Here is a 17,991-nt window from a genome sequence, read left to right as displayed (position 1 = left end):
AGAACGGTGTTGGCAGTATAAAAATACCTACAGCACCTTCTATTCCCAGGTGGTCCCCCATCCAAGTACTAACCAAGCCCAACACTGCTTAGCTTCTAAGATCAGATGAGATTGGGCGTATCCAGTGTGGTGTGGCTGTAGATGAGCTTTGTGGTTTCTGTTAGAACTTTTCTACTTCTTACTACTGGTACATAAATGAATAAGTTTGAAAATGGAATGCATCAACAGAACGGTGTTGGCAGTATAAAAATACCTTCAGCACCTTGTATTCCCAGGTGGTTTCCCATCCAAGTACTAACCAGGCCCAACACTGCTTAGCTTCTAAGATCAGATGAGATTTGGTGTATCCAGTGTAGTGTAGCTGTAGATGAGCTTTGTGGTTTCTGTTAGAACTTTTCTACTTCTAACTACTGGTAAATAAATGAATAAGTTTGAAAATGGAATGCATCAGGAGAACGGTGTTGGCAGTATAAAAATACCTACAGCACCTTGTATTCCCTGGTGGTCTCCCATCCAAGTACTAACCAAGCCCAACACTGCTTAGCTTCCAAGATCAGATGAGATTGGGCATATCCAGTGTGGTGTTGCTGTAGACATTTTTTGTGGTTTCTGTTAGAACTTTTCTACTTCTAACTACTGGTACATAAATGAATAAGTTTGAAAATGGAATGCATCAACAGAACGGTGTTTGCAGTATAAAAATACCTACAGCACCTTGTATTCCCAGGTGGTCTCCCGTCCAAGTACTAACCTGGCCCAACACTGCTTAGTTTCCAAGATCAGATGAGATTGGGCGCATCCAGTGTGGTGTGGCTGTAGATGAGCTTTGTGGTTTCTGTTAGAACTTTTCTACTTCCATCTACTGGTACATGAATGAATAAGTTTGAAAATGGAATGCATCAACAGAACGGTGTTGGCAGTATAAAAATACCTACTGCACCTTGTACTCCCAGGTGGTCTCCCATCCAAGTACTAAACAGGCCCAACACTGCTTAGCTTCCAAGATCAGATGAAATTGGGCGCATCCAGTGTGGTGTGTATATAAATGAGCTTTGTGGTTTCTGTTAGAAATTTTCTACTTTTAACTACTGGTACATAAATGAATAAGTTTGAAAATAGAATGCATCAACAGAACGGTGTTGGCAGTATAAAAATACCTACAGCACCTTGTATTCCCAGGTGGTCTTCAATCAAAGCACTAACCAAGCCCAACACTGCTTAGCTTCCAAGATCAGATAAGATTGGGCATATCCAGTTTGGTGTGGCTGTAGACGAGCTTTGTGCTTTTTGTTAGAACTTTTCTACTTCTAACTACTGGTACATAAATGAATAAGTTTGAAAATGGAATGCATCAACAGAACGGTGTTGGCAGTATAAAAACACCTACAGCACCTTGTATTCCTAGGCGGTCTCCCATCCAAGTACTAACCAAGCCCAACACTGCTTAGCTTCCAAGACCTGATGAGATTGGGCTTATCCAGTGTGGTGTGGCTGTAGACGAGCTTTGTGGTTTCTGTTAGAACTTTTCTACTTCTTACTACTGGTACATAAATGAATAAGTTTGAAAATGGAACGCATCAGGAGAACGGTGTTGGCAGTATAAAAATACCTACAGCACCTTTTATTCCCAGGTGGTCTCCATCCAAGTACTAACCAAGCCGAACACTGCTTGGCTTCCAAGATCAGATGAGATTAGGCGTATCCAGTGTGGTGTGGCTGTAGACGAGTTTTGTGGTTTCTGTTAGAAATTTTCTACTTCTAACTACTGGTACATAAATGAATAAGTTTGAAAATGGAATGCATCAACAGAACGGTGTTGGCAGTATAAAAATACCTACAGCATCTTGTATTCCCAGGTGGTTTACCATCCAAGTACTAAACAGGCCCAACACTGCTTAGCTTCCAAGATCAGATGAGATTGGGCGTTTCCAGTGTGGTGTGGCTGTAGATTAGCTTTGTGGTTTCTGTTAGAACTTTTCTGCTTCTAACTACTGGTAAATAAATGAAAAAGTTTGAAAATGGAATGCATCAACAGAACGGTATTGGCAGTATAAAAATACCTACAGCACCTTGTATTCCCATGTGGTTTCCCATCCAAGTACTAACCAGGACCAACACTGCTCAGCTTCTAAGATCAGATGAGATTGGGCGTATCCTGTGTGGTGTGGCTGTAGATGAGCTTTGTGGTTTCTGTTAGAACTTTTCTACTTCTTACTACTGGTACATAAATTAATAAGTTTGAAAATAGAATGCATCAACAGAACGGTGTTGGCAGTATAAAAATACCTAGAGCACTTTGTATTCCTATGCGGTCTCCCATCCAAGTATTAACCAAACCCAACACTGCTTACCTTCCAAGATCTGATGAGTTGGGCGTATCCAGTGTGGTGTGGCTGTAGACAAGCTTTGAGGTTTCTGTTAGAACTTTTCTACTTCTAACTACTGGTACATAAATGAATAAGTTTGAAGATGGAATGCATCAACAGAACGGTGTTGGCAGTATAAAAATACCTACAGCACCTTGTATTCCCAGGTGGTCTACCATCCAAGTACTAACCAGGCCCAGTACTGCTTAGTTTCCAAGATCAGATGAGATTGGGCGTATCTAGTGTGGTGTGGCTGTAGATGAGCTTTGTGTTTTCTGTTAGAACTTTTCTACTTCTAACTACTGGTACATAAATGAATAAGTTTGAAAATGGAATACATCAGGAGAACGGTGTTGGCACTATTAAAATACCTACAGCACCATGTATTCCCAGGTGGTCTCCCTTCCAAGTACTAACCAAGCCCAGCACTGCTTAGCTTTCAAGATCAGATGAGATTGGGCGTATCCAGTGTGGTGTAGCTGTAGACGAGTTTTGTGGTTTCTGTTAGAACTTTTCTACTTCTAACTACTGGTACATAAATGAATAAGTTTGAAAATGGAATGCATCAACAGAACGGTGTTGGCAGTATAAAAATACCTACAGCACCTTGTATTCCCAGGTGGTCTCCCATCCAAGTACTAAAACGGCCCATCACTGCTTAGCTTCCAAGATCAGATGAGATTGGACGTATCCAGTGAGGTGTGGCTGTAGATAAGTTTTGTGGTTTCTGTTAGAACTTTTCTACTTCTAACTACTGGTACATAAATGAATAAGTTTGAAAATGGAATGCATCAACAGAACGGTATTGGCAGTATAAAAATACCTACAGCACCTTGTATTCCCAGGTGGTCTCCCTTCCAAGTACTAACCAAGCCCAACACTGCTTAGCTTCCAATATCAGATGAGATTTGGCGTACCCAGTATGGTGTGGCTGTAGATGAGCTTTGTGGTTTCTGTTAGAACTTTTCTACTTCTAACTACTGGTAAATAAATGAATAAGTTTGAAAATGGAATGCATCAGCAGAACGGTGTTGGCAGTATAAAAATACCTACAGCACCTTGTATTCCCAGGTGGTCTCCCATCCAAGTACTAACCAGGCCCAGCACTGCTTAGTTTCAAAGATCAGATGAGATTGGGCTTATCCAGTGTGGTGTGGCTGTAGATGAGCTTTGTGGTTTCTGTTAGAAGTTTTCTACTTCTAACTACTGGTACATAAATGAATAAGTATGAAAATGGAATGCATCAACAGAACGGTGTTGGCAGTATAAAAATACCTACAGCACCTTCTATTCCCAGGTGGTCCCCCATCCAAGTACTAACCAAGCCCAACACTGCTTAGCTTCTAAGATCAGATGAGATTGGGCGTATCCAGTGTGGTGTGGCTGTAGATGAGCTTTGTGGTTTCTGTTAGAACTTTTCTACTTCTTACTACTGGTACATAAATGAATAAGTTTGAAAATGGAATGCATCAACAGAACGGTGTTGGCAGTATAAAAATACCCACAGCACCTTTTATTCCCAGGTGGTCTCCCATCCAAGTACTAACCAAGCCCAACACTGCTTAGCTTCCAAGATCAGATGAGATTAGGCGTATCCAGCGTGGTGTGGCTGCAGACGAGTTTTGCTGTCTCTGTTAGAACTTTTCTACTTCTAACTACTGGTACATAAATGAATAAGTTTGAAAATGGAATGCATCAACAGAACAGTGTTGGCAGTATAAAAATACCTACAGCAACTCGTATTCCAAGGTGGTCTACCATCCAAGTACTAAACAGGCCCAACACTGCTTAGCTTCTAAGATCAGATGAGATTTGATGTATCCAGTGTGGTGTGGCTGTAGATGAGCTTTGTGGTTTCTGTTAGAACTTTTCTACTTCTAACTACTGGTAAATAAATGAGTAAGTTTGAAAATGGAATGCATCAGGAGAACGGTGTTGGCAGTATAAAAATACCTACAGCACCTTGTATTCCCTGGTGGTCTCCCATCCAAGTACTAACCAAGCCCAACACTGCTTAGCTTCCAAGATCAGATGAGATTGGGCATATCCAGTGTGGTGTGGCTGTAGACATTTTTTGTGGTTTCTGTTAGAACTTTTCTACTTCTAACTACTGGTACATAAATGAATAAGTTTGAAAATGGAATGCATCAACAGAACGGTGTTGGCAGTATAAAAATACCTACAGCACCTTGTATTCCCAGGTGGTTTCCCATCCAAGTACTAACCAGGCCCAACACTGCTTAGCTTCCAAGATCAGATGAGATTGGGCATATCTAGTGTGGTGTGGCTGCAGATGAGCTTTGTGGCTTCTGTTAGAACTTTTCTACTTCTAACTACTGGTACATAAATGAATAAGTTTGAAAATGGAATGCATCAACAGAACGGTGTTGGCAGTATAAAAATACCTACAGCACCTTGTATTCCCAAGTGGTCTTCCATCCAAGTACTAACCAAGCACAACACTTCTTAGCTTCCAAGATCAGATGAGATTGAGCGTATCCAGTGTGGTGTGGCTGTTAACGAGTTTTGTGTTTTCTGTTAGAACTTTTCTACTTCTAACTACTGGTACATAAATGAATAAGTTTGAAAATGGAATGCATCAGGAGAACTGTGTTGGCACTATAAAAATACCTACAGCACCTTGTATTCCCTGGTGGTCTCCCTTCCAAGTACTAACCAAGCCCAACACTGCTTAGCTTCCAAGATCAGATGAGATTGGGCGTATCCAGTGTGGTGTGGCTGTAGACAAGTTTTGTGGTTTCTGTTAGAACTTTTTCTACTTCTAACTGCTGGTAAATAAATGAAAAAGTTTGAAAATTGAATGCATCTGAATGCATCAGCAGAACGGTGTTGGCAGTATAAAAATATCTACAGCACCTTGTATTCCCAGGTGATCTCTCATCCAAGTACTAACCCGGCCCAGCACTGCTTAGTTTCCAAGATCAGATGAGATTGGGCATATCCAGTGTGGTGTGGCTGTAGATGAGCTTTGTGGTTTCTGTTAGAACTTTTCTACTTCTAACTACTGGTACATAAATGAATAAGTTTGAAAATGGAATGCATCAACAGAACGGTGTTGGCAGTATAAAAATACCTTCAGCACCTTGTATTCCCAGGTGGTTTCCCATCCAAGTACTAACCAGGCCCAACACTGCTTAGCTTCTAAGATCAGATGAGATTTGGTGTATCCAGTGTGGTGTAGCTGAGCTTTGTGGTTTCTGTTAGAACTTTTCTACTTCTAACTACTGGTAAATAAATGAATAAGTTTGAAAATGGAATGCATCAGGAGAACGGTGTTGGCAGTATAAAAATACCTACAGCACCTTGTATTCCCTGGTGGTCTCCCATCCAAGTACTAACCAAGCCCAACACTGCTTAGCTTCCAAGATCAGATGAGATTGGGCATATCCAGTGTGGTGTTGCTGTAGACATTTTTTGTGGTTTCTGTTAGAACTTTTCTACTTCTAACTACTGGTACATAAATGAATAAGTTTGAAAATGGAATGCATCAACAGAACGGTGTTTGCAGTATAAAAATACCTACAGCACCTTGTATTCCCAGGTGGTCTCCCGTCCAAGTACTAACCTGGCCCAACACTGCTTAGTTTCCAAGATCAGATGAGATTGGGCGCATCCAGTGTGGTGTGGCTGTAGATGAGCTTTGTGGTTTCTGTTAGAACTTTTCTACTTCCATCTACTGGTACATGAATGAATAAGTTTGAAAATGGAATGCATCAACAGAACGGTGTTGGCAGTATAAAAATACCTACTGCACCTTGTACTCCCAGGTGGTCTCCCATCCAAGTACTAAACAGGCCCAACACTGCTTAGCTTCCAAGATCAGATGAAATTGGGCGCATCCAGTGTGGTGTGTATATAAATGAGCTTTGTGGTTTCTGTTAGAAATTTTCTACTTTTAACTACTGGTACATAAATGAATAAGTTTGAAAATAGAATGCATCAACAGAACGGTGTTGGCAGTATAAAAATACCTACAGCACCTTGTATTCCCAGGTGGTCTTCAATCAAAGCACTAACCAAGCCCAACACTGCTTAGCTTCCAAGATCAGATAAGATTGGGCATATCCAGTTTGGTGTGGCTGTAGACGAGCTTTGTGCTTTTTGTTAGAACTTTTCTACTTCTAACTACTGGTACATAATTGAATAAGTTTGAAAATGGAATGCATCAACAGAACGGTGTTGGCAGTATAAAAACACCTACAGCACCTTGTATTCCTAGGCGTTCTCCCATCCAAGTACTAACCAAGCCCAACACTGCTTAGCTTCCAAGACCTGATGAGATTGGGCTTATCCAGTGTGGTGTGGCTGTAGACGAGCTTTGTGGTTTCTGTTAGAACTTTTCTACTTCTAACTACTGGTACATAAATGAATAAGTTTGAAAATGGAACGCATCAGGAGAACGGTGTTGGCAGTATAAAAATACCTACAGCACCTTTTATTCCCAGGTGGTCTCCATCCAAGTACTAACCAAGCCGAACACTGCTTGGCTTCCAAGATCAGATGAGATTAGGCGTATCCAGTGTGGTGTGGCTGTAGACGAGTTTTGTGGTTTCTGTTAGAAATTTTCTACTTCTAACTACTGGTACATAAATGAATAAGTTTGAAAATGGAATGCATCAACAGAACGGTGTTGGCAGTATAAAAATACCTACAGCATCTTGTATTCCCAGGTGGTTTACCATCCAAGTACTAAACAGGCCCAACACTGCTTAGCTTCCAAGATCAGATGAGATTGGGCGTTTCCAGTGTGGTGTGGCTGTAGATTAGCTTTGTGGTTTCTGTTAGAACTTTTCTGCTTCTAACTACTGGTAAATAAATGAAAAAGTTTGAAAATGGAATGCATCAACAGAACGGTATTGGCAGTATAAAAATACCTACAGCACCTTGTATTCCCATGTGGTTTCCCATCCAAGTACTAACCAGGACCAACACTGCTCAGCTTCTAAGATCAGATGAGATTGGGCGTATCCTGTGTGGTGTGGCTGTAGATGAGCTTTGTGGTTTCTGTTAGAACTTTTCTACTTCTTACTACTGGTACATAAATGAATAAGTTTGAAAATAGAATGCATCAACAGAACGGTGTTGGCAGTATAAAAATACCTAGAGCACCTTGTATTCCTATGCGGTCTCCCATCCAAGTATTAACCAAACCCAACACTGCTTACCTTCCAAGATCTGATGAGTTGGGCGTATCCAGTGTGGTGTGGCTGTAGACAAGCTTTGAGGTTTCTGTTAGAACTTTTCTACTTCTAACTACTGGTACATAAATGAATAAGTTTGAAGATGGAATGCATCAACAGAACGGTGTTGGCAGTATAAAAATACCTACAGCACCTTGTATTCCCAGGTGGTCTACCATCCAAGTACTAACCAGGCCCAGTACTGCTTAGTTTCCAAGATCAGATGAGATTGGGCGTATCTAGTGTGGTGTGGCTGTAGATGAGCTTTTTTGTTTTCTGTTAGAACTTTTCTACTTCTAACTACTGGTACATAAATGAATAAGTTTGAAAATGGAATGCATCAACAGAACGGTATTGGCAGTATAAAAATACCTACAGCACCTTGTATTCCCAGGTGGTCTCCCATCCAAGTACTAACCAAGCACAACACTGCTTAGCTTCCAAGATCAGATGAGATTGGATGTATACAGTGTGGTGTAGCTGTAGATGAGCTTTGTGTTTTTTGTTAGAACTTTTCTACTTCTAACTACTGGTACATAAATGAATAAGTTTGAAAATGGAATACATCAGGAGAACGGTGTTGGCACTATTAAAATACCTACAGCACCATGTATTCCCAGGTGGTCTCCCTTCCAAGTACTAACCAAGCCCAGCACTGCTTAGCTTTCAAGATCAGATGAGATTGGGCGTATCCAGTGTGGTGTAGCTGTAGACGAGTTTTGTGGTTTCTGTTAGAACTTTTCTACTTCTAACTACTGGTACATAAATGAATAAGTTTGAAAATGGAATGCATCAACAGAACGGTGTTGGCAGTATAAAAATACCTACAGCACCTTGTATTCCCAGGTGGTCTCCCATCCAAGTACTAAAACGGCCCATCACTGCTTAGCTTCCAAGATCAGATGAGATTGGACGTATCCAGTGAGGTGTGGCTGTAGATAAGTTTTGTGGTTTCTGTTAGAACTTTTCTACTTCTAACTACTGGTACATAAATGAATAAGTTTGAAAATGGAATGCATCAACAGAACGGTATTGGCAGTATAAAAATACCTACAGCACCTTGTATTCCCAGGTGGTCTCCCATCCAAGTACTAACCAAGCACAACACTGTTTAGCTTCCAAGATCAGATGAGATTGAATGTATACAGTGTGGTGTAGCTGTAGACGAGCTTTGTGTTTTTTGTTAGAACTTTTCTACTTCTAACTACTGGTACATAAATGAATAAGTTTGAAAATGGAATACATCAGGAGAACGGTGTTGGCACTATTAAAATACCTACAGCACCATGTATTCCCAGGTGGTCTCCCTTCCAAGTACTAACCAAGCCCAGCACTGCTTAGCTTTCAAGATCAGATGAGATTGGGCGTATCCAGTGTGGTGTAGCTGTAGACGAGTTTTGTGGTTTCTGTTAGAACTTTTCTACTTCTAACTACTGGTACATAAATGAATAAGTTTGAAAATGGAATGCATCAACAGAACGGTGTTGGCAGTATAAAAATACCTACAGCACCTTGTATTCCCAGGTGGTCTCCCATCCAAGTACTAAAACGGCCCATCACTGCTTAGCTTCCAAGATCAGATGAGATTGGACGTATCCAGTGAGGTGTGGCTGTAGATAAGTTTTGTGGTTTCTGTTAGAACTTTTCTACTTTTAACAACTGGTAAATAAATGAAAAAGTTTGAAAATGGAATGCGTCAGCAGAACGGTGTTGGCAGTATAAAAATATCTACAGCACCTTGTATTCCCAGGTGGTCTCCCATCCAAGTACTAACCAGGCCCAGCACTGCTTAGTTTCCAAGATCAGATGAGATTGGGCATATACAGGTTGGTGTGGCTGTAGATGAGCTTTGTGGTTTCTGTTAGAACTTTTCTACTTCTAACTACTGGTACATAAATGAATAAGTTTGAAAATGGAATGCATCAACAGAACGGTGTTGGCAGTATAAAAATACCTTCAGCACCTTGTATTCCCAGGTGGTTTCCCATCAAAGTACTAACCAGGCCCAACACTGCTTAGCTTCTAAGATCAGATGAGATTGGGCGTATCCAGTGTGGTGTGGCTGTAGACGAGCTTTGTGGTTTCTGATAGAACTTTTCTACTTCTAACTACTGGTACATAAATGAATAAGTTTGAAAATGGAATGCATCAGAAGAACGGTGTTGGCAGTATAAAAATACCTACATCACCTTATGTTCCCAGGTGGTCTCCCATCCAAGTACTAACCAAGCCCAACACTGCTTAGCTTCCGAGATCAGATGAGATTGGGCGTATCCAGTGTGGTGTGGCTGTAGATGTGCTTTGTGGTTTCTGTTAGAACTTTTCTGCTTCTAACAACTGGTAAATAAATGAAAAAGTTTGAAAATTGAATGCATCAGCAGAACGGTGTTGGCAGTATAAAAATATCTACAGCACCTTGTATTCCCAGGTGGTTTCCCATCCAAGTACTAACCAGGCCCAACACTGCTTAGCTTCCAAAATCAGATGAAATTGGGAATATCTAGTGTGGTGTGGCTGTAGATGAGCTTTGTGGTTTCTGTTAGAACTTTTCTACTTCTAACTACTGGTACATAAATGAATAAATTTGAAAATGGAATGCATCAACTGAACGGTGTTGGCAGTTTAAAAATACCTACAGCACCTTGTATTCCCAGGTGGTCTCCCATCCAAGTACTAACCAAACAGAACACTGCTTAGCTTCCAAGATCAGATGAGACTGGGCGTATCCAGTGTGGTGTGGCTGTAGACGAGTTTTGTGTTTTCTGTTAGAACTTTTCTACTTCTAACTACTGGTACATAAATGAATAAATTTGAAAATGGAATGCATCAACAGAACGGTGTTGGCACTATAAAAATACCTACAGCACCTTGTATTCCCAGGTGGTCTTCCTTCCAAGTACTAACCAAGCCCAACACTGTTTAGCTTCCAAGATCAGATGAGATTGGGCGTATCCAGTGTGGTGTGGCTGTAGAGGAGTTTTGTGGTTTCTGTTAGAACTTTTCTACTTTTAACTACTGGTAAATAAATGAAAAAGTTTGAAAATGGAATGCATCAGCAGAACGGTGTTGGCAGTATAAAAATATCTACAGCACCTTGTATTCCCAGGTGATCTCCCATCCAAGTACTAACCAGGCCCAGCACTGCTTAGTTTCCAAGATCAGATGAGATTGGGCATATCCAGTGTGGTGTGGCTGTAGATAAGCTTTGTGGTTTCTGTTTGAACTTTTCTACTTCTAACTACTGGTACATAAATGAATAAGTTTGAAAATGGAATGCATCAACAGAACGGTGTTGGCAGTATAAAAATACCTACAGCACCTTGTATTCCCATGTGGTTTCCCATCCAAGTACTAACCAGGACCAACACTGCTCAGCTTCTAAGATCAGATGAGATTGGGCGTATCCTGTGTGGTGTGGCTGTAGATGAGCTTTGTGGTTTCTGTTAGAACTTTTCTACTTCTTACTACTGGTACATAAATGAACAAGTTTGAAAATAGAATGCATCAACAGAACGGTGTTGGCAGTATAAAAATACCTAGAGCACCTTGTATTCCTATGCGGTCTCCCATCCAAGTATTAACCAAACCCAACACTGCTTAGCTTCCAAGATCTGATGAGTTGGGCGTATCCAGTGTGGTGTGGCTGTAGACAAGCTTTGAGGTTTCTGTTAGAACTTTTCTACTTCTAACTACTGGTACATAAATGAATAAGTTTGAAAATGGAATGCATCAACAGAACGGTGTTGGCAGTATAAAAATACCTACAGCACCTTGTATTCCCAGGTGGTCTACCATCCAAGTACTAACCAGGCCCAGTACTGCTTAGTTTCCAAGATCAGATGAGATTGGGCGTATCTAGTGTGGTGTGGCTGTAGATGAGCTTTGTGTTTTCTGTTAGAACTTTTCTACTTCTAACTACTGGTACATAAATGAATAAGTTTGAAAATGGAATGCATCAACAGAACGGTATTGGTTGTATAAAAATACCTACAGCACCTTGTATTCCCAGGTGGTCTCCCATCCAAGTACTAACCAAGCACAACACTGCTTAGCTTCCAAGATCAGATGAGATTGGATGTATACAGTGTGGTGTAGCTGTAGACGAGCTTTGTGTTTTTTGTTAGAACTTTTCTACTTCTAACTACTGGTACATAAATGAATAAGTTTGAAAATGGAATACATCAGGAGAACGGTGTTGGCACTATTAAAATACCTACAGCACCATGTATTCCCAGGTGGTCTCCCTTCCAAGTACTAACCAAGCCCAGCACTGCTTAGCTTTCAAGATCAGATGAGATTGGGCGTATCCAGTGTGGTGTAGCTGTATACGAGTTTTGTGGTTTCTGTTAGAACTTTTCTACTTCTAACTACTGGTACATAAATGAATAAATTTGAAAATTGAATGCATCAACAGAACGGTGTTGGCAGTATAAAAATACCTACAGCACCTTGTATTCCCAGGTGGTCTCCCATCCAAGTACTAAAACGGCCCAACACTGCTTAGCTTCCAAGATCAGATGAGATTGGACGTATCCAGTGAGGTGTGGCTGTAGATAAGTTTTGTGGTTTCTGTTAGAACTTTTCTACTTCTAACAACTGGTAAATAAATGAAAAAGTTTGAAAATGGAATGCATCAGCAGAACGGTGTTGGCAGTATAAAAATATCTACAGCACCTTGTATTCCCAGGTGGTTTCCAATCCAAGTACTAACCAGGCCCAGCACTGCTTAGTTTCCAAGATCAGATGAGATTGGGCGTATCCAGTGTGGTGTGGCTGTAGACGAGTTTTGTGGTTTCTGTTATAACTTTTCTACTTCTAACTACTGGTAAATAAATGAAAAAGTTTGAAAATGGAATGCGTCAGCAGAACGGTGTTGGCAGTATAAAAATATCTACAGCACCTTGTATTCCCAGGTGGTCTCCCATCCAAGTACTAACCAGGCCCAGCACTGCTTAGTTTCCAAGATCAGATGAGATTGGGCATATACAGGTTGGTGTGGCTGTAGATGAGCTTTGTGGTTTCTGATAGAACTTTTCTACTTCTAACTACTGGTACATAAATGAATAAGTTTGAAAATGGAATGCATCAACAGAACGGTGTTGGCAGTATAAAAATACCTTCAGCACCTTGTATTCCCAGGTGGTTTCCCATCAAAGTACTAACCAGGCCCAACACTGCTTAGCTTCTAAGATCAGATGAGATTGGGCGTATCCAGTGTGGTGTGGCTGTAGACGAGCTTTGTGGTTTCTGATAGAACTTTTCTACTTCTAACTACTGGTACATAAATGAATAAGTTTGAAAATGGAATGCATCAGAAGAACGGTGTTGGCAGTATAAAAATACCTACATCACCTTGTGTTCCCAGGTGGTCTCCCATCCAAGTACTAACCAAGCCCAACACTGCTTAGCTTTCGAGATCAGATGAGATTGGGCGTATCCAGTGTGGTGTGGCTGTAGACAAGTTTTGTGGTTTCTGTTAGAACTTTTCTACTTCTAACTACTGGTACATAAATGAATAAGTTTGAAAATGGAATGCATCAACAGAACAGTGTTGGCAGTATAAAAATACCTACATCACCTTGTGTTCCCAGGTGGTCTCCCATCCAAGTACTAACCAAGCCCAACACTGCTTAGCTTCCGAGATCAGATGAGATTGGGCTTATCCAGTGCGGTGTGGCTGTAGACAAGTTTTGTGGTTTCTGTTAGAACTTTTCTACTTCTAACTACTGGTACATAAATGAATAAGTTTGAAAATGGAATGCATCAACAGAACGGTGTTGGCAGTATAAAAATACCTACAGCACCTTGTATTCCCAGGTGGTCACCCATCCAAGTACTAAACAGGTCCAACACTGCTTAGCTTCCAAGATCAGATGAGATTGGGAATATCCAGTGTGGTGTGGCTGTAGATGAGCTTTGCGGTTTCTGTTAGAACTTTTCTACTTCTAACAACTGGTAAATAAATGAAAAAGTTTGAAAATTGAATGCATCAGCAGATTGGTGTTGGCAGTATAAAAATATCTTCAGCAACTTGTATTCCCAGGTGGTTTCCCATCCAAGTACTAACCAGGCCCAACACTGCTTAGCTTCCAAAATCAGATGAAATTGGGAATATCTAGTGTGGTGTTGCTGTAGATGAGCTTTGTGGTTTCTGTTAGAACTTTTCTACTTCTAACTACTGGTACATAAATGAATAAGTTTGAAAATGGAATGCATCAACAGAACGGTGTTGGCAGTTTAAAAATACCTACAGCACCTTGTATTCCCAGGTGGTCTCCCATCCAAGTACTAACCAAACAGAACACTGCTTAGCTTCCAAGATCAGATGAGACTGGGCGTATCCAGTGTGGTGTGGCTGTAGACGAGTTTTGTGTTTTCTGTTAGAACTTTTCTACTTCTAACTACTGGTACATAAATGAATAAATTTGAAAATGGAATGCATCAACAGAACGGTGTTGGCACTATAAAAATACCTACAGCACCTTGTATTCCCAGGTGGTCTTCCTTCCAAGTACTAACCAAGCCCAACACTGTTTAGCTTCCAAGATCAGATGAGATTGGGCGTATCCAGTGTGGTGTGGCTGTAGAAGAGTTTTGTGGTTTCTGTTAGAACTTTTCTACTTTTAGCTACTGGTAAATAAATGAAAAAGTTTGAAAATGGAATGCATCAGCAGAACGGTGTTGGCAGTATAAAAATATCTACAGCACCTTGTATTCCCAGGTGATCTCCCATCCAAGTACTAACCAGGCCCAGCACTGCTTAGTTTCCAAGATCAGATGAGATTGGGCGTATCCAGTGTGGTGTGGCTGTAGATAAGCTTTGTGGTTTCTGTTTGAACTTTTCTACTTCTAACTACTGGTACATAAATGAATAAGTTTGAAAATGGAATGCATCAACAGAACGGTGTTGGCAGTATAAAAATACCTACAGCACCTTGTATTCCCAGGTGGTTTCCCATCCAAGTACTAACCAGGCCCAACACTGCTTAGCTTCTAAGATCAGATGAGATTTGGTGTATCCAGTGTGGTGTGGCTGTAGATGAGCTTTGTGGTTTCTGTTAGAACTTTTCTACTTCTAACTACTGGTAAATAAATGAATAAGTTTGAAAATGGAATGCATCAGGAGAACGGTGTTGGCAGTATAAAAATACCTACAGCACCTTGTATTCCCAGGTGGTCTTCAATCAAAGCACTAACCAAGCCCAACACTGCTTAGCTTCCAAGATCAGATAAGATTGGGCGTATCCAGTGTGGTGTGGCTGTAGACGAGCTTTGTGCTTTCTGTTAGAACTTTTCTACTTCTAAATACTGGTACATAAATGAATAAGTTTGAAAATGGAATGCATCAACAGAACGGTGTTGGCAGTATAAAAACACCTACAGCACCTTGTATTTCTAGGCGGTCTCCCATCCAAGTACTAACCAAGCCCAACACTGCTTAGCTTCCAAGATCTGATGAGATTGGGCGTATCCAGTGTGGTGTGGCTGTAGACGAGCTTTGTGGTTTCTGTTAGAACTTTTCTACTTCTAACTACTGGTACATAAATGAATAAGTTTGAAAATGGAATGCATCAGGAGAACGGTGTTGGCAGTATAAAAATACCTACAGCACCTTGTATTCCCAGGTGGTCTCCATCCAAGTACTAACCAAGCCCAACACTGCTTGGCTTCCAAGATCAGATGAGATTAGGCGTATCCAGTGTGGTGTGGCTGTAGACGAGTTTTGTGGTTTCTGTTAGAACTTTTCTACTTCTAACTACTGGTACATAAATGAATAAGGATGAGAAATTAGTATTAATTGCTTAATACAAGTTCTGGCGCTGGGACTTGTGCTGGTTCTCTAAGCTGCTACCACAGTGAGAGACAGTCAATCTCTCATAAAACTGATACTACCACAAGAAAAAAAGATAAGATAGCGCTAACAAGTTAACTAAACACAGGTGTTTTTCCATAAAATGAATCACATTTATTTAATGATACTAGACATGTAATCATGGATAGTTGTACACATTTAAAACCATATATTAAAAAGCCTCTTATAGCCAGTCTCTATCTATGTTGCAAAATAGAATTTTATTTTATGTATTAATTAATTTTTTAGAAGGAGTAACAACGTAAATGATCTGTTGAAAAACAAGAGAAAATAATAATAATAATAATGAAAAAACTTTAACATATAATTCTACAGTGATGTTACTGTGTGTTTAAGAGAAAGTAAACAAAACCATGTGATCCCAAAGTGGTGACGTGTTCGTGTGGCCGGAGAGAAGCGAACAGTCTGAACATTGAGCCGTTTGAGCTCGCGTAGTCACGTGACCGGTCCATGTGACACGTAACCATAATGGAAAGAACAAAAGATCTATCACACCTCCGTGATCCTATGAAGCTCATTTACAGCCACACCACACTGGATACGCCCAATCTCATCGGATCTTGGAAACTAAGCAGTACTGGGCCTGGTTAGTACTTGGATGGGGAACCACCTTGGAATACAAGGTGCTGTAGATATTTTTATACTGCCAACACCGTTCTGCTGATGCATTCCATTTTCAAACTTTTTCATTTATTTACCAGTAGTTAGAAGTAGAAAAGTTCTAACAGAAACCACAGAGCTCATCTACAGTCACACCACACAGGAAACGCCCAATCTCATCTGATCTTGGAAGCTAAGCAGTGTTGGGCCTGTTTAGTATTTGGATGGTAGACCACCTGGGAATACAAGGTGCTGTAGGTATTTTTATACTGCCAGCACCGTTCTGTTGATGCATTCCATTTTCAAACTTATTCATTTATGTACCAGTAGTTAGAAGTAGAAAAGTTCTAACAGAAACCCCAAAGCTTGTCTACAGCCACACCATACTGGATACGCCCAATCTCATCAGATCTTGGAAGCTAAGCCGTGTTGGGTTTGGTTAATACTTGGATGGGAGACCGCATAGGAATACAAGGTGCTCTAGGTATTTTTATACTGCCAACACCGTTCTGTTGATGCATTCTATTTTCAAACTTATACATTTATGTACCAGTAGTAAGAAGTAGAAAAGTTCTAACAGAAACCACAAAGCTCATCTACAGCCACACCACACTGGATACGCCCAATCTCATCTGATCTTAGAAGCTGAGCAGTGTTGGGCCTGGTTAGTACTTGGATGGGAAACCACCTGGGAATACAAGGTGCTGTAAGTATTTTTATACTGCCAACACCGTTCTGTTGATGCATTCTATTTTCAAACTTATTCATTTAAGTACCATTAGTTAGAAGTAGAAAAGTTCTACGGGCCTGGCTGTGCTTCTATGGCGGCACACCTGGAGACTGCTCAGGGCACACTAGTGTGCCACGGCACAGTGGTTGAAAAACACTGATCTAGTGAGATAGTGGAAGCATGTATGTATGTATGAGTCCATGTTTGAGGGGTCATGTATCATCGTGCCTGTCACAACTGAGGGCCTGAGCTGACGGGAGGCAGCCTCAGTTGTAGGGGCTGAGATGTACCGGAACCTGGGAGGTTATATCAGACCCCTGGACATGTAAGTAACATGAATAATAACTGCCCGAAGGCGTGACCACGACAACTTGGATAAAAGTCAATGATGTTTATTATGACAACTCCGCAACACAGCAGCAGTAAAAGAAAACGTAAAAGTCAGCAAATAATAAATACAGTTCCTGGGTACTACAGGATGGCAGGAGCCACAGGGCACTGGTAGTGTGAGATAGTTCTTATGATCTTCTAGATGGAAAGTCCTTACCAGGCCCGACTGTAGCAATGGAGATAACCCAGGATTGTGCCAGCTGGTGTTCCAGGAACAGCTGGGTTGCTGAAGGTAAAACAGCTGCTGTGGATACTGGCTGGAACCAGACTGTTGTTAGCACGGAGTGGATACTGGCTGGAACCAGTTAAATAATAAATGAACTTGGGAGCGATGAAATATGAACTGAAATGTAGAACTTGAGAGCGGAGAAATAATAATACCGGTGGAGAGTGGTAAAGTGTAGAAAGGACACCGGCCCTTTAAGGGAAGCTGTACTCTGCTGGAAGCTGAGCTGGAAGCAGGTAATGTTGTAGCTGGAAACAGATGAATCCACAATGGATTGGAGAGTCAGGCTACACCGCAGGTGGAATGCTGGTGCGGGTCTCTATGGTGGAAGTCTTGAGACAGGAGCTGGAACCTGGAAGACAATCACAGGAGAGAGACAAACAGGAACTAGGTTTGACAACCAAAGCACTGACGCCTTCCTTGCTCAGGCACAGTGTATTTATACCTGCAGCAAGGAAGGGATTGGCTAGGCAATTATGCAGATTAACAATACTGACAACAGATTGGAGGAAATGATCAGCTGACAGAATCCAAGATGGAGGCGCCCATGCAGACACTTGGAGGGAAGTTTGGTTTGTAATCCATGTGGTAATGAAAACAGTAAT

General features: G+C 41.1%; 12 non-coding genes and 59 pseudogenes across 12 annotated transcripts; 4 read left to right on the top strand and 67 right to left on the bottom strand.

The window, feature by feature from the left end:
• Positions 1-24: 24 nt before the first annotated feature.
• Positions 25-143, bottom strand: LOC134890367 (5S ribosomal RNA; annotated as a pseudogene).
• Positions 144-250: 107 nt separating this feature from the next.
• LOC134892991 (5S ribosomal RNA) lies at positions 251-369 on the bottom strand (annotated as a pseudogene).
• A 107-nt stretch (positions 370-476) lies between these two features.
• Positions 477-595, bottom strand: LOC134889632 (5S ribosomal RNA; annotated as a pseudogene).
• A 107-nt stretch (positions 596-702) lies between these two features.
• Positions 703-821, bottom strand: LOC135070897 (5S ribosomal RNA). Its single transcript, XR_010257047.1, has one exon. It is a non-coding gene; the product is annotated as a 5S ribosomal RNA (ribosomal RNA).
• A 107-nt stretch (positions 822-928) lies between these two features.
• Positions 929-1,047, bottom strand: LOC134896210 (5S ribosomal RNA; annotated as a pseudogene).
• Positions 1,048-1,154: 107 nt separating this feature from the next.
• Positions 1,155-1,273, bottom strand: LOC134898108 (5S ribosomal RNA; annotated as a pseudogene).
• Positions 1,274-1,380: 107 nt separating this feature from the next.
• Positions 1,381-1,499, bottom strand: LOC134893114 (5S ribosomal RNA; annotated as a pseudogene).
• A 107-nt stretch (positions 1,500-1,606) lies between these two features.
• Positions 1,607-1,724, bottom strand: LOC134897460 (5S ribosomal RNA; annotated as a pseudogene).
• Positions 1,725-1,831: 107 nt separating this feature from the next.
• LOC134886958 (5S ribosomal RNA) lies at positions 1,832-1,950 on the bottom strand (annotated as a pseudogene).
• Positions 1,951-2,057: 107 nt separating this feature from the next.
• LOC134895953 (5S ribosomal RNA) lies at positions 2,058-2,176 on the bottom strand (annotated as a pseudogene).
• Positions 2,177-2,283: 107 nt separating this feature from the next.
• LOC134898480 (5S ribosomal RNA) lies at positions 2,284-2,401 on the bottom strand (annotated as a pseudogene).
• Positions 2,402-2,508: 107 nt separating this feature from the next.
• On the bottom strand, positions 2,509-2,627 carry LOC134894558 (5S ribosomal RNA; annotated as a pseudogene).
• Positions 2,628-2,734: 107 nt separating this feature from the next.
• Positions 2,735-2,853, bottom strand: LOC134892376 (5S ribosomal RNA; annotated as a pseudogene).
• A 107-nt stretch (positions 2,854-2,960) lies between these two features.
• LOC135068782 (5S ribosomal RNA) lies at positions 2,961-3,079 on the bottom strand. Its single transcript, XR_010254974.1, has one exon. It is a non-coding gene; the product is annotated as a 5S ribosomal RNA (ribosomal RNA).
• A 107-nt stretch (positions 3,080-3,186) lies between these two features.
• On the bottom strand, positions 3,187-3,305 carry LOC134895355 (5S ribosomal RNA; annotated as a pseudogene).
• A 107-nt stretch (positions 3,306-3,412) lies between these two features.
• On the bottom strand, positions 3,413-3,531 carry LOC134890598 (5S ribosomal RNA; annotated as a pseudogene).
• Positions 3,532-3,638: 107 nt separating this feature from the next.
• LOC134890366 (5S ribosomal RNA) lies at positions 3,639-3,757 on the bottom strand (annotated as a pseudogene).
• Positions 3,758-3,864: 107 nt separating this feature from the next.
• Positions 3,865-3,983, bottom strand: LOC134893641 (5S ribosomal RNA; annotated as a pseudogene).
• A 107-nt stretch (positions 3,984-4,090) lies between these two features.
• On the bottom strand, positions 4,091-4,209 carry LOC134893554 (5S ribosomal RNA; annotated as a pseudogene).
• Positions 4,210-4,316: 107 nt separating this feature from the next.
• Positions 4,317-4,435, bottom strand: LOC134886396 (5S ribosomal RNA). The gene has a single exon (XR_010170480.1). It is a non-coding gene; the product is annotated as a 5S ribosomal RNA (ribosomal RNA).
• A 107-nt stretch (positions 4,436-4,542) lies between these two features.
• LOC134889312 (5S ribosomal RNA) lies at positions 4,543-4,661 on the bottom strand (annotated as a pseudogene).
• Positions 4,662-4,768: 107 nt separating this feature from the next.
• LOC134897096 (5S ribosomal RNA) lies at positions 4,769-4,887 on the bottom strand (annotated as a pseudogene).
• A 107-nt stretch (positions 4,888-4,994) lies between these two features.
• LOC134887878 (5S ribosomal RNA) lies at positions 4,995-5,113 on the bottom strand (annotated as a pseudogene).
• Positions 5,114-5,231: 118 nt separating this feature from the next.
• Positions 5,232-5,350, bottom strand: LOC135064159 (5S ribosomal RNA). Its single transcript, XR_010250471.1, has one exon. It is a non-coding gene; the product is annotated as a 5S ribosomal RNA (ribosomal RNA).
• Positions 5,351-5,457: 107 nt separating this feature from the next.
• On the bottom strand, positions 5,458-5,576 carry LOC134895024 (5S ribosomal RNA; annotated as a pseudogene).
• A 101-nt stretch (positions 5,577-5,677) lies between these two features.
• On the bottom strand, positions 5,678-5,796 carry LOC134889631 (5S ribosomal RNA; annotated as a pseudogene).
• Positions 5,797-5,903: 107 nt separating this feature from the next.
• On the bottom strand, positions 5,904-6,022 carry LOC135070896 (5S ribosomal RNA). The gene has a single exon (XR_010257046.1). It is a non-coding gene; the product is annotated as a 5S ribosomal RNA (ribosomal RNA).
• Positions 6,023-6,129: 107 nt separating this feature from the next.
• On the bottom strand, positions 6,130-6,248 carry LOC134896208 (5S ribosomal RNA; annotated as a pseudogene).
• A 107-nt stretch (positions 6,249-6,355) lies between these two features.
• Positions 6,356-6,474, bottom strand: LOC134898107 (5S ribosomal RNA; annotated as a pseudogene).
• A 107-nt stretch (positions 6,475-6,581) lies between these two features.
• LOC134895961 (5S ribosomal RNA) lies at positions 6,582-6,700 on the bottom strand (annotated as a pseudogene).
• A 107-nt stretch (positions 6,701-6,807) lies between these two features.
• Positions 6,808-6,925, bottom strand: LOC134897459 (5S ribosomal RNA; annotated as a pseudogene).
• A 107-nt stretch (positions 6,926-7,032) lies between these two features.
• On the bottom strand, positions 7,033-7,151 carry LOC134886957 (5S ribosomal RNA; annotated as a pseudogene).
• Positions 7,152-7,258: 107 nt separating this feature from the next.
• Positions 7,259-7,377, bottom strand: LOC134895951 (5S ribosomal RNA; annotated as a pseudogene).
• Positions 7,378-7,709: 332 nt separating this feature from the next.
• LOC134894557 (5S ribosomal RNA) lies at positions 7,710-7,828 on the bottom strand (annotated as a pseudogene).
• A 108-nt stretch (positions 7,829-7,936) lies between these two features.
• Positions 7,937-8,055, bottom strand: LOC134891417 (5S ribosomal RNA; annotated as a pseudogene).
• Positions 8,056-8,162: 107 nt separating this feature from the next.
• LOC134892375 (5S ribosomal RNA) lies at positions 8,163-8,281 on the bottom strand (annotated as a pseudogene).
• Positions 8,282-8,388: 107 nt separating this feature from the next.
• On the bottom strand, positions 8,389-8,507 carry LOC135068780 (5S ribosomal RNA). Its single transcript, XR_010254972.1, has one exon. It is a non-coding gene; the product is annotated as a 5S ribosomal RNA (ribosomal RNA).
• Positions 8,508-8,614: 107 nt separating this feature from the next.
• Positions 8,615-8,733, bottom strand: LOC134894986 (5S ribosomal RNA; annotated as a pseudogene).
• A 107-nt stretch (positions 8,734-8,840) lies between these two features.
• On the bottom strand, positions 8,841-8,959 carry LOC134892374 (5S ribosomal RNA; annotated as a pseudogene).
• Positions 8,960-9,066: 107 nt separating this feature from the next.
• On the bottom strand, positions 9,067-9,185 carry LOC135068779 (5S ribosomal RNA). The gene has a single exon (XR_010254971.1). It is a non-coding gene; the product is annotated as a 5S ribosomal RNA (ribosomal RNA).
• A 107-nt stretch (positions 9,186-9,292) lies between these two features.
• On the bottom strand, positions 9,293-9,411 carry LOC134890089 (5S ribosomal RNA; annotated as a pseudogene).
• Positions 9,412-9,518: 107 nt separating this feature from the next.
• LOC134892854 (5S ribosomal RNA) lies at positions 9,519-9,637 on the bottom strand (annotated as a pseudogene).
• A 107-nt stretch (positions 9,638-9,744) lies between these two features.
• LOC134891625 (5S ribosomal RNA) lies at positions 9,745-9,863 on the bottom strand (annotated as a pseudogene).
• Positions 9,864-9,970: 107 nt separating this feature from the next.
• LOC134892776 (5S ribosomal RNA) lies at positions 9,971-10,089 on the bottom strand (annotated as a pseudogene).
• A 107-nt stretch (positions 10,090-10,196) lies between these two features.
• On the bottom strand, positions 10,197-10,315 carry LOC134896414 (5S ribosomal RNA; annotated as a pseudogene).
• Positions 10,316-10,422: 107 nt separating this feature from the next.
• LOC134892325 (5S ribosomal RNA) lies at positions 10,423-10,541 on the bottom strand (annotated as a pseudogene).
• A 107-nt stretch (positions 10,542-10,648) lies between these two features.
• Positions 10,649-10,767, bottom strand: LOC135067839 (5S ribosomal RNA). Its single transcript, XR_010254048.1, has one exon. It is a non-coding gene; the product is annotated as a 5S ribosomal RNA (ribosomal RNA).
• A 107-nt stretch (positions 10,768-10,874) lies between these two features.
• On the bottom strand, positions 10,875-10,993 carry LOC134895950 (5S ribosomal RNA; annotated as a pseudogene).
• A 107-nt stretch (positions 10,994-11,100) lies between these two features.
• LOC134898386 (5S ribosomal RNA) lies at positions 11,101-11,218 on the bottom strand (annotated as a pseudogene).
• A 107-nt stretch (positions 11,219-11,325) lies between these two features.
• LOC134894556 (5S ribosomal RNA) lies at positions 11,326-11,444 on the bottom strand (annotated as a pseudogene).
• A 107-nt stretch (positions 11,445-11,551) lies between these two features.
• LOC134892804 (5S ribosomal RNA) lies at positions 11,552-11,670 on the bottom strand (annotated as a pseudogene).
• Positions 11,671-11,777: 107 nt separating this feature from the next.
• On the bottom strand, positions 11,778-11,896 carry LOC134894489 (5S ribosomal RNA; annotated as a pseudogene).
• Positions 11,897-12,003: 107 nt separating this feature from the next.
• LOC135065297 (5S ribosomal RNA) lies at positions 12,004-12,122 on the bottom strand. The gene has a single exon (XR_010251579.1). It is a non-coding gene; the product is annotated as a 5S ribosomal RNA (ribosomal RNA).
• Positions 12,123-12,229: 107 nt separating this feature from the next.
• LOC134893250 (5S ribosomal RNA) lies at positions 12,230-12,348 on the bottom strand (annotated as a pseudogene).
• Positions 12,349-12,455: 107 nt separating this feature from the next.
• LOC134890088 (5S ribosomal RNA) lies at positions 12,456-12,574 on the bottom strand (annotated as a pseudogene).
• Positions 12,575-12,681: 107 nt separating this feature from the next.
• LOC134892853 (5S ribosomal RNA) lies at positions 12,682-12,800 on the bottom strand (annotated as a pseudogene).
• Positions 12,801-12,907: 107 nt separating this feature from the next.
• On the bottom strand, positions 12,908-13,026 carry LOC134893611 (5S ribosomal RNA; annotated as a pseudogene).
• Positions 13,027-13,133: 107 nt separating this feature from the next.
• On the bottom strand, positions 13,134-13,252 carry LOC134894431 (5S ribosomal RNA; annotated as a pseudogene).
• A 107-nt stretch (positions 13,253-13,359) lies between these two features.
• Positions 13,360-13,478, bottom strand: LOC135067672 (5S ribosomal RNA). Its single transcript, XR_010253883.1, has one exon. It is a non-coding gene; the product is annotated as a 5S ribosomal RNA (ribosomal RNA).
• Positions 13,479-13,585: 107 nt separating this feature from the next.
• Positions 13,586-13,704, bottom strand: LOC134897065 (5S ribosomal RNA; annotated as a pseudogene).
• A 107-nt stretch (positions 13,705-13,811) lies between these two features.
• Positions 13,812-13,930, bottom strand: LOC134896413 (5S ribosomal RNA; annotated as a pseudogene).
• A 107-nt stretch (positions 13,931-14,037) lies between these two features.
• Positions 14,038-14,156, bottom strand: LOC134891428 (5S ribosomal RNA; annotated as a pseudogene).
• Positions 14,157-14,263: 107 nt separating this feature from the next.
• Positions 14,264-14,382, bottom strand: LOC134885784 (5S ribosomal RNA). Its single transcript, XR_010169889.1, has one exon. It is a non-coding gene; the product is annotated as a 5S ribosomal RNA (ribosomal RNA).
• Positions 14,383-14,489: 107 nt separating this feature from the next.
• On the bottom strand, positions 14,490-14,608 carry LOC135067946 (5S ribosomal RNA). Its single transcript, XR_010254154.1, has one exon. It is a non-coding gene; the product is annotated as a 5S ribosomal RNA (ribosomal RNA).
• A 107-nt stretch (positions 14,609-14,715) lies between these two features.
• LOC134896601 (5S ribosomal RNA) lies at positions 14,716-14,834 on the bottom strand (annotated as a pseudogene).
• A 107-nt stretch (positions 14,835-14,941) lies between these two features.
• LOC134890201 (5S ribosomal RNA) lies at positions 14,942-15,060 on the bottom strand (annotated as a pseudogene).
• Positions 15,061-15,167: 107 nt separating this feature from the next.
• On the bottom strand, positions 15,168-15,285 carry LOC134894055 (5S ribosomal RNA; annotated as a pseudogene).
• A 671-nt stretch (positions 15,286-15,956) lies between these two features.
• Positions 15,957-16,075, top strand: LOC134894981 (5S ribosomal RNA; annotated as a pseudogene).
• A 107-nt stretch (positions 16,076-16,182) lies between these two features.
• Positions 16,183-16,301, top strand: LOC134890672 (5S ribosomal RNA; annotated as a pseudogene).
• Positions 16,302-16,408: 107 nt separating this feature from the next.
• On the top strand, positions 16,409-16,527 carry LOC134897718 (5S ribosomal RNA; annotated as a pseudogene).
• Positions 16,528-16,634: 107 nt separating this feature from the next.
• LOC134893917 (5S ribosomal RNA) lies at positions 16,635-16,753 on the top strand (annotated as a pseudogene).
• The last annotated feature ends 1,238 nt before the right edge of the window (positions 16,754-17,991 follow it).

This window comes from Pseudophryne corroboree, chromosome 3 (assembly GCF_028390025.1).
Source record: "Pseudophryne corroboree isolate aPseCor3 chromosome 3, aPseCor3.hap2, whole genome shotgun sequence".
In the NCBI taxonomy this organism is placed as follows: Eukaryota; Metazoa; Chordata; class Amphibia; order Anura; family Myobatrachidae; genus Pseudophryne; species Pseudophryne corroboree.
The sequence above is the reverse complement of the archived record's forward strand: the minus strand, read 5'-3'. Positions and strand labels throughout refer to the sequence as shown.